General features: G+C 48.6%; 1 pseudogene; it reads left to right on the forward strand.

Moving 5' to 3' along the window:
• Positions 1 to 7546: 7546 nt before the first annotated feature.
• LOC123098626 (3-ketoacyl-CoA synthase 12-like) lies at positions 7547 to 9057 on the forward strand (annotated as a pseudogene).
• Positions 9058 to 9271: the final 214 nt, after the last annotated feature.

The following is a 9271-nucleotide window of genomic DNA, read 5'->3' on the forward strand; positions in this document are numbered from 1 at the left end:
TTCCATTTCTCCAAATCAGCAGCCGCGGCCGCGTCGACTTCCTCGGCACTACGTTCCCAAGGCCTTGTGGGGAGAGGCTTCAGTGATGGCTCCGGTACCTTTGTGGTCTTAGGTACATAAGGGTCCGGGTTAATAATCCAGGACTGCTTCTGCTTCTTTGCCGGAGGTGGATTGGGGGGCGGCGTCTGATCACCCGCCGGACGAGGACTGGGGGCGGCGGCTGATCACCCGCCGGACGTTGTGGACTGGGGGGCGGCGTCGGCTGACGTGACGGAGGTGTAGGTGAACCGCCACCACCACCACCACCACCATCACCGCCACCGCCACCACCACCACCGTAGGGGGGTGGACTTGTTGTCCTTGGCGCCTCGCCTGGAAACTTGATAAACTTCTTTTGCCATAGAATGAAATGGCGCTTGACATCTCCAAGTCTTTTCTCCCCTTCAGGTGTAGCAATGTCAATCTCCAGGTCCTCAAACCCTTGGACTATGTCCTCCACCGTGACACGAGCATAGCCATCTTGAATGGGGTTGTTGTGGTGGAGTGCTCCAGGTAAACATGGTAAAGCACTGCCGATGGCTACCTTCATGGACATGTTCCCGATAGGATAATACAGATGACATTCTTTCATCTCCTTTATATCGTCCACGGGGTAGCGAGGAGGCTCCGGTGAAGTAATTTCGACCACCAGAGGCTCCGGTGCAGTAATTTCGACCACCAGAGGCTCCGGTGCAGTAATTTCGATCGTCGGTGCATCTGCACCAGCCGGTGGGGCCTCCGTGGAAGCCACGCTGCTTCTCCGCTGCTGGCTTCCGAGATCCGCTGGATGATCTTCATGCTGCACCCGAGCTGTATCTCTTTCGGCTACTAGTACACTCATGGTTTTCTTCATCACATCCATTTCCGATGCCAACCGCGCCACAACATCTGCTTCCCGATCCATCTTTCTCTTACGGCTTCTGTAACCGTACGGGTCATCGTTCTGGGGGAACCCTATTTTCCACGGAATGTGCCCCATGCCTTGTACACGTCCTTCGTGTTCAGGATTCCCGAGGGCTTTTGTCAGCGCGTCGTTCTCTCTGTTGAACTTGATCTTCCCCTGTTGAGCATCCCTCATTGCGTTAATAAGGGCTTGGGTGGGTTTAATTAATTTGCCCCGGTAAACACACTCCCCTGTCTCCGGGTTCAGCGTTCCCCCATGCCCGTACCACCAGCTTTTGGCCCTTGGGTCCCATCCCTCCGTACCTGGACGGATTCCTCGCGCCCTCAGCTCGTTCTCCATCTTCTCCAACCTAGGCACCCAAATGCGATACCCTCCTGGCCCCATAACATGATTGTACTCCTTCTTAGCCGCATTTTCCTTATTTTTTTTCGATATTTGAATGAACTGCTCCGATTTCTTTTGCTTCACAAATTCTGGCCAATCATGTTTCAGTTTCTCATATTGTCCTTTGAAATCCGGAGTCTTGTTCTGCTTGACAAAGTCATGGGCTAGATTTTGCTTGAATTTCCGGAATGCGTCGGCCATCTTATGAAGAGCGAACTGTTTGACTAGCCTCCTCCTCTCCTTGTTTTCCTCAATCTTGTTACCCTCCTCATCGAATTTGTTGTATTCCGGAGGTAGAACGAAATGTTCCATAAGCTTCTTGAAGCAATCTTTTTTTGTTCTCTTATCGACAAAAGTGAAACCATCAATTAGTGCCTTCTTTGGCTCATTCCACTCCTGGACGGTGATCGAGACGTTGTCTCTAACAATGGCTCCGCATTGGCTGACAAACTTGGTGGCGTTCTTGCGGGGCTCCAGCGGCCTGCCGGTTGCACTGTCGACAACCTCGATGGTGCATGTTTCTCCTTGTTTCATCGTCTTGGTTGTGCCACGCTTTGACGACGTACTCGATTGTTTCGACGATCCGGCCGAGGGCTAAAATAAGAAAGAGTCGCGCGCGTTAGTACACACATATTTATTCAAATCAGTTAGTTTGTATCACCAGAGGCTCAATGTATATATATACCTCAGCGCCGGAGGTGGTTGCTACTTCCATTTGAAGATCGTCGTTTATCGACGTTTGTTCGGCATCATCTTGCTGACGGCGCCCTTCATCTTCACCGTCAAGGTTCAGATAAGAAGAGATATCATCTTCTTCTTCTCCGGTCGGCACATATAGAATATCGCCGTTTATGATGCCGAACATATGTGCTTCACCGTCCGGATCATAGTTGTCCATAATCGGGTCAGCTCTATCGTCCGCCATTATATCAGTCCTGAAAACATGTAGTAAAAACAAATTAATTAAGTGAAGAAGGGGGGCGGTGGCGGTGGCGGTGGCGAAAGGGAGGTGGCAAAAGGAGGGGGCGAGGAAGGGGTGGGAGAGGGTGTCGCGGTAGAGCGCGAGACGGGGCGGCAGACGACGGCGTCACGGAGAGGGGAGGCGAGGACAACATAATATGTGACCTTTTGCCCATTCTCGGTTGCTGCATCAAAGCGGACACCACTGTTTTGGTTGGTGCTCTTTTTATCTTGGGCGATCGTGTAAAATGTATTCCCATTTATCTCGTACCCTTGGAAAGTCGTTATAGTCGAAGATGGTGTCTTGGCCAACATGTACAGCTGATCTACAACATCATTGTCATTCATTAAATGTTTTCTCAACCAACTGCCGAAAGTCTCCATGTGGGCCTTCCTAATCCAGGATTCAGGCTTCCCCGGGTTGTCCGAGCGTAAAATATTCTTGTGTTTCTCAAAGTACGGAGCCACCAAGCTGGAATTGGTCAGTACAGTGTGGTGTGCTTCAGTCAGAGAATGGCCGTCCATACATATCGTTGATTTCCTTCCGATCGTGCCTTTTCCACTTAGTCTCCCCTCGTGCCGCGATCGAGGAAGACCAATCGGCTTAAGGTCAGGAACAAAGTCAACACAAAACTCAATTACCTCCTCATTTCCATAGCCCTTGGCGATGCTTCCTTCTGGCCTAGCACGGTTACGAACATATTTCTTTAATACTCCCATGAACCTCTCGAAGGGGAACATATTGTGTAGAAATACAGGACCGAGAACGAAAATCTCTTCGACTAGGTGAACCAGGAGGTGCGTCATAATATTGAAGAAGGATGGCGGGAACACCAACTCGAAACTGACAAGACATTGGATCACATCGTTCTGTAACCGTGGTAGAACTTCTGGATTGATTACCTTCTGAGAGATTGCATTGAGGAATGCACATAGCTTCACAATGGCTACTCGAACATTTTCCGGCAGGAGCCCCCTCAAAGCAATCGGAAGCAATTGCGTCATAATCACGTGGCAGTCGTGAGACTTCAGGTTTTGGAACTTTTTCTCCGCCATGTTTATTATTCCCTTTATATTGGACGAGAATCCAGACGGGACCTTCATACTGCTCAGGCATTCAAAAAAGATGACCTTCTCTTCTTTGGTCAGAGCGTAGCTGGCACGACCTTGAAACCATTCCGGATGCCGGTCATCAGGGTCTTTCAAACGTTGCTGGTCCTGCCGTGCTTCCTTTGTATCATTTGTCTTCCCATACACGCCCAAGAAGCTTAGGAGGTTCACGCAAATATTCTTCGTAACGTGCATCACGTCGATTGCAGAGCGGACATCTAGGACTTTCCAATATTCTAGCTCCCAGAATATAGATTTCTTCTTCCACATGGCTGCGTGCCCGTCAGCTCCCTTCGGAACTGATTGTCCGCCAGGACCCTTTCCAAAGATGACTTTCAAATCCTTGACCATATCAAATACCTCAGCACCAGTGCGTTCCGCAGGCTTCGGCCGGTGATCTGCCTTGCCGTTGTAATGCTTGCCCTTCTTTCTTACTGGATGAATTTTCGGAAGAAATCGACGATGCCCAAGGTACACGTTCTTCTTACAATTTGGCAAATGTACACTTTCAGTCTCATGTAAGCAGTGCGTGCATGCATTGTATCCCTTATTTGACAGTCCCGAAAGGTTACTAAGAGCAGGCCAATCGTTGATGGTTACGAAAAGCAACGCTCGTAGGTCAAATTCCTCTTGTTTGTGCTCATCCCACACACGGACACCACCCCACAGCTGTAAAAGTTCATCAACTAATGGCCTTAGGTACACATCGATGTCGTTGCCGGGTTGCTTCGGACCTTGGATGAGCACTGGCATCATAATGAACTTCCGCTTCATGCACAACCAAGGAGGAAGGTTGTAGATGCATAGAGTCACGGGCCAGGTGCTATGGCTGGAGCTCTGCTCGCCAAAAGGATTCATGCCATCCGTACTTAGAGCAAATCTTATGTTCCTTGCGTCAGCTGCAAAATCTTTGAACCATCTGTCGATCTTTCTCCATTGCGTTCCATCTGCGGTGTGTCTCAACTCCCCGTCCGACTTACGGTCCTCTTTGTGCCATCGCAACAACTTGGCATGCTCTTTGTTCCTGAACAGACGTTTCAACCGTGGTATTATAGGAGCATACCACATCACCTTGGCGGGAACCCTCTTCCTGGGTTTCTGGCCCTCAACATCGTCACCAGGGTCATCGCCTCTGATCTTATAACGCAATGCAGTGCATACCGGGCATTCATTCAAATTCTCGTATTCACCGCGGTAGAGGATGCAGTCGTTGATGCATGCATGTATCTTCAGAACCTCTAAACCTAGAGGGCAGACAACCTTCTTTGCTTCGTATGTACTGGCGGGCAACTCGTTATCCTTTGGAAACATATTCTTCAACATTTTCAGCAAGTTTTCAAATGCCGAGTCAGCTACACCTGCCTCTGCCTTCCATTTCAGCAAATCCAGTGTGCAGCCCAGCTTTTTCAGACCATCATCGCATCCGGGGTACAGCGCCTTTCTGTGATCCTCTAACATGCGATCCAAATTCTCCCTCTCCTTTTCAGTTTCGCAGCGTCTCCGTGCATCAGCAATGGTCCGACCAAGATCATCAACGGGATCATCACGTGCCTCTTCTTCACCTTCCCCTTCACCTTCAGCATCCTCCATGAAAGTATCACCGAAATGAGCAAGATAGCTTTCATCGATGAAATCATCCCCTTCTTCATCTTCTTCCATTATAACCCCTCTTTCTCCATGCTTGGTCCAACAATTATAGCTTGGCATGAAACCGTGCCGAAGCAGATGCATGTGAACATCTCTTGAGGAAGAGTAACCCTTCTGATTCTTACAGATAACACATGGACAGATAACAAAACCCCCCTGCTTGTTCGCATTAGCCACTACGAGGAAATCTTTCAAACCCGTAGTGAACTCGCCGGAGAGTCGGTTACCGTACATCCATTGCCGATTCATCTGCATTATTATAATATAAAATATATAATTAACCATCATGCATTTGTTAAACTAACTAGCTACAAACAATATAAATTAAACAATGAACTGCACACATGCATATTTTATCAATGACACATCAAAGGTTCATCAAGTTGCTAACCGCGATCGAGGAGTGTGGCTCCAACACTTCATGTCATGTTTGTTTCATGCTCTTGGGGCATTTCATCAAACACCTTATGTGCATAAGAGGAACCAAAAGCAAACCTACACCCACTTGTGAAGAGAATGGCTCCAAATGGCTAAGTGTTGGCTGCTGGATGGGTATATATAGGGGAGGGGCTTTAGTTGCGGTTGGCCTGGCAAACCGTGACTAAAGGTGCCCGAAGGCCTTTAGTCGCGGTTGTCCTGGCCAACCGCGACTAAAGACCCTCACGTGCGCCAGCTGGCCACCGAGCGCCCTGGGCCCAGGCCTTTGGTCGCGGTTCACCTCCAGAACCGCGACTAAAGGTCCCATTAGTCGCGGTTCCTACAGCTTCGCGACTTATGGGGCTGGACGGAAGCCTGTTTTTCCACCAGTGAGTACTTCAGTAAACCTAATCATTCTACTTCATAGCATGTGCCTCCAAGTTGTTAGGTGCTCTTATTGCACTTAAAACTCTTCCCCACGATTATATTTGATGGGGATGGTTCAATGCAAAGAGTTTCTAGCAATGGCGCTACATAGCGGCGAAAGATCCACCGCACAACTGTTCCATGATTCGTGTGGTTGGAGGCCCACATCAATTGTATACTCCCTCCGTCCTTTAAAGAGCGTACTTTCAATTTTGTTGGAAAGTCAAACCTTTTTATGTTTGACCATATTTATACAATAATGCACCAACATTTATGCCATCAAATTAGTAGCATTAGACTCATGATAAAATATATTTTCATCATATACCTATTTGGTTTCATAAACATTGATATATTTTTGCACAAACTCGGTCAAACATTAAGATAGTTTGACCCTCCAACAAAGTTGGAAGTACACTCTTTAAAAGACGGAGGGAGTAGGCTTGTACTCCCTCCGTCCCATAATATAAGATGTTTTTTTTGACATTAGTGTAATATCAAAAAAAACATCTTATATCATGGGACGGAGGGAGTATTTTCTAGCACGTGCTTCGTATATGGGAAGAAGGCAAATATATGTAGGCCCTCGCATATATGCGCTCTCTCTGTCTCTCTCCTCATGCATGGCATGAATACGACAAATCCACTCTCTCTCTCCTCTCCCACACAACAAATTCATCATTTCATTAACCTTTGTTATTTTAAATCATTCATATTTTTTAAACCATATTTTTTTGAAACTTTTTATATATTTGAACTCCAGGTGCCACTTAAATAAGTAGAGTTTAGTCTGGAATATTTTAAATGATAGATATTTTTTTCAAATGAGTAAAAACCATTTTTAAAAATAAGTGAAATTCAGTAATTTTAGTTAGTCTATTTCAGTGCGTGGAACTGTTTAGAACAAGACAAATGAGTGAAATTAATATTTTGAAATGAGGGAAATATGTTTTTTCAAATGAATAAAAAATATTTTTAAAATGAGAGAAATGCAATTATTTGACTTATTCTATTTTAGTGTGCGGAACTGCTTAGAACAAGACAAATGAGTTAAATTAATTTTTTGAAATGAGTGAAATATGTTTTTTCAAACGAATGAAATTATTCTTAAAATGAGTGAAATGTAATTATTTGACTTAGTCTATTTTAGTGTGTGGAACTGCTTAGAACAAGACAAATGTGTGAAATCTGTTTTTTGAATTTAGTGAAATCCTTTTTTTAAATGAGTGAAATCAATATTTTAGAAGAATGATTTTTTAAATGAGTGAACTCAATTTTCTAAAATGAGTGAAAGTTGCTATCTTAAATGAGTGAAACCAACTTTTTCGAAATGAGTGAAATCCAGTTTTTTTAACTTTTGAAATGAGTGAAAGTTGCTATCCTAAATCCATTTTTCGAAATGATTTACCACTTTCGATGTGCTTTGCGGGACGAGGAGTGAACAAGACGAGTACGTAGTACTACTATCTATACCTAGGTCGTCTTTCACCTTGTCCACTTTAATTGAATGCATGCAAACTGTAAACAAACTCTTGCAAACTGTAAACAAACTCTTCCTCCGATGATGTACTTAAGGCATGCAAACCAGACTGAGGGCGGGGCACGCTATATAATCTGTCACGCTCGACTCTGTGGCCGCAGAGCATCGACGAGGACACGATGGAGCCGCTTCTTCTGCTCACCGTTCTCCTCCTTGCGCACGCGGTGGCGTACCTGGTGTGCACGGCCGTCGCCCGTCGGCGGCGCTCGCGGTGCTACTAGGTGGACTACGTGTGCCATAAGCCGTCTGACGACCGCAAGGTGAGCACAGAGACCGCCGGCAGTGTGGTCCTGCGTAACAAGCGCCTGAGCCTCCCGGAGTACCGTTTCCTCCTCCGCGTCATCGTCCGCTCTGGCATGGGCGAGGAGAGCTACTGCCCGCGCAACATCCTCGAGTGCCGCGAGGACGCGCCCACCCACCAGGACGCGCTGGACGAGATGGATGCCTTCTTCGACGACGCCATCGCCGAGCTCTTCCGCAGGAGCGGCTTCTGCCCCCGCGACGTCGACGTGCTCGTCGTCAACGTATGCATGTTCTCCCCGGCGCCGTCGCTCGCCTCCAGGATCGTGCACCGCTTCGGCATGCGCGAGGACGTCGCCGCCTACAACCTCTCCGGCATGGGGTGCAGCGCCGGCCTGGTCTCGCTGGACCTCGCGCGCAACGTGCTGCAGACGCGGCCCACGTCGCTGGCTCTCGTGGTCTCGTCCGAGTCCATCGCCCCCAACTGGTACGTCGGCGCCGACAGGTCCATGATGCTGGGCAACTGCCTCTTCCGCTGCGGAGGCTCCGCCGTGCTGCTCACCAACGACCCGTCGCTCCGCGGGCGTGCAAAGATGGTGCTCCGCCATCTCGTGCGCACAAACACCGCCGCCGACGATGAGGCGCACACGTGCGCGCTGCAGCGCGAGGACGGCGACGGGCGCGTCGGGATCAGCCTCAGCAAGGCTTTGCCCAAGGCCGCCGTCCGGGCCTTGACCCTGAACCTGCGGAGCCTCGTCCCGCGCGTGCTCCCCGTGTCCGAGCTCCTGCGGTTCGCTGCCCGCCACACATACAAGAAGCTTCTATACCGCATGAATGTGAAGGCAGACAATCGTCCTTTTCCCATGATCAACTTTAAGACCGGCGTGGAGCACTTCTGCGTCCATCCCGGCGGCGCCAAGGTCATCGAGGCAGTGAAGGACAGCCTCGGTCTTGACGCCGACGACGTGGAGCCTTCGCAGATGACGCTGTACTGGTGGGGGAACACGTCGGCGAGCAGCCTGTGGTACGTTCTGTCGTACTCCCTCCGTCCGAAAATACTTGTCATCAGAATGGACAAAAAGGGATGTATCTAGAACTAAAATACATCTAGAAATATCCCCTTTTATTCATTTTGATGACAAGTATTTCCGGACGGAGGGAGTACATGGAGGCCAAGGGGAGGCTAAAGAGAGGGGACAGTGCGCTCATGCTCACCTTCGGGTCGGGATTCAAGTGCAACAGTTGCCTCTGGGAGGTGACCGGTGACATGGCCGACAAGGGCGCTTGGGCAGACTGCATCGATGAATACCCGCCGGAGAGCAGCACGAACCCCTACTTGGACAAGTACAACTGGGTTAACGAAGTCCAAGGTGACACCGCGGTGTTTTAGCTAGGCGTATGATCTTGTGTTGCGTTAGTTCTACAGGTTGTGCCAGGCACAGAAACAGTGTGTTGCATTATCATTTGCAGCATGCATGTCGTGTCTTTGTATCGTAGCCGAAGATGTTGGGTCGGTCGGTACTCGGTAATAAGTTGAGCCACGCTACTACTCCCTCCGTTCGGAATCATTTGCCACAAAAATGGATAAAAATAGATGTATCTAC

This window comes from Triticum aestivum, chromosome 1B (assembly GCF_018294505.1).
Source record: "Triticum aestivum cultivar Chinese Spring chromosome 1B, IWGSC CS RefSeq v2.1, whole genome shotgun sequence".
Taxonomy (NCBI): domain Eukaryota; kingdom Viridiplantae; phylum Streptophyta; class Magnoliopsida; order Poales; family Poaceae; genus Triticum; species Triticum aestivum.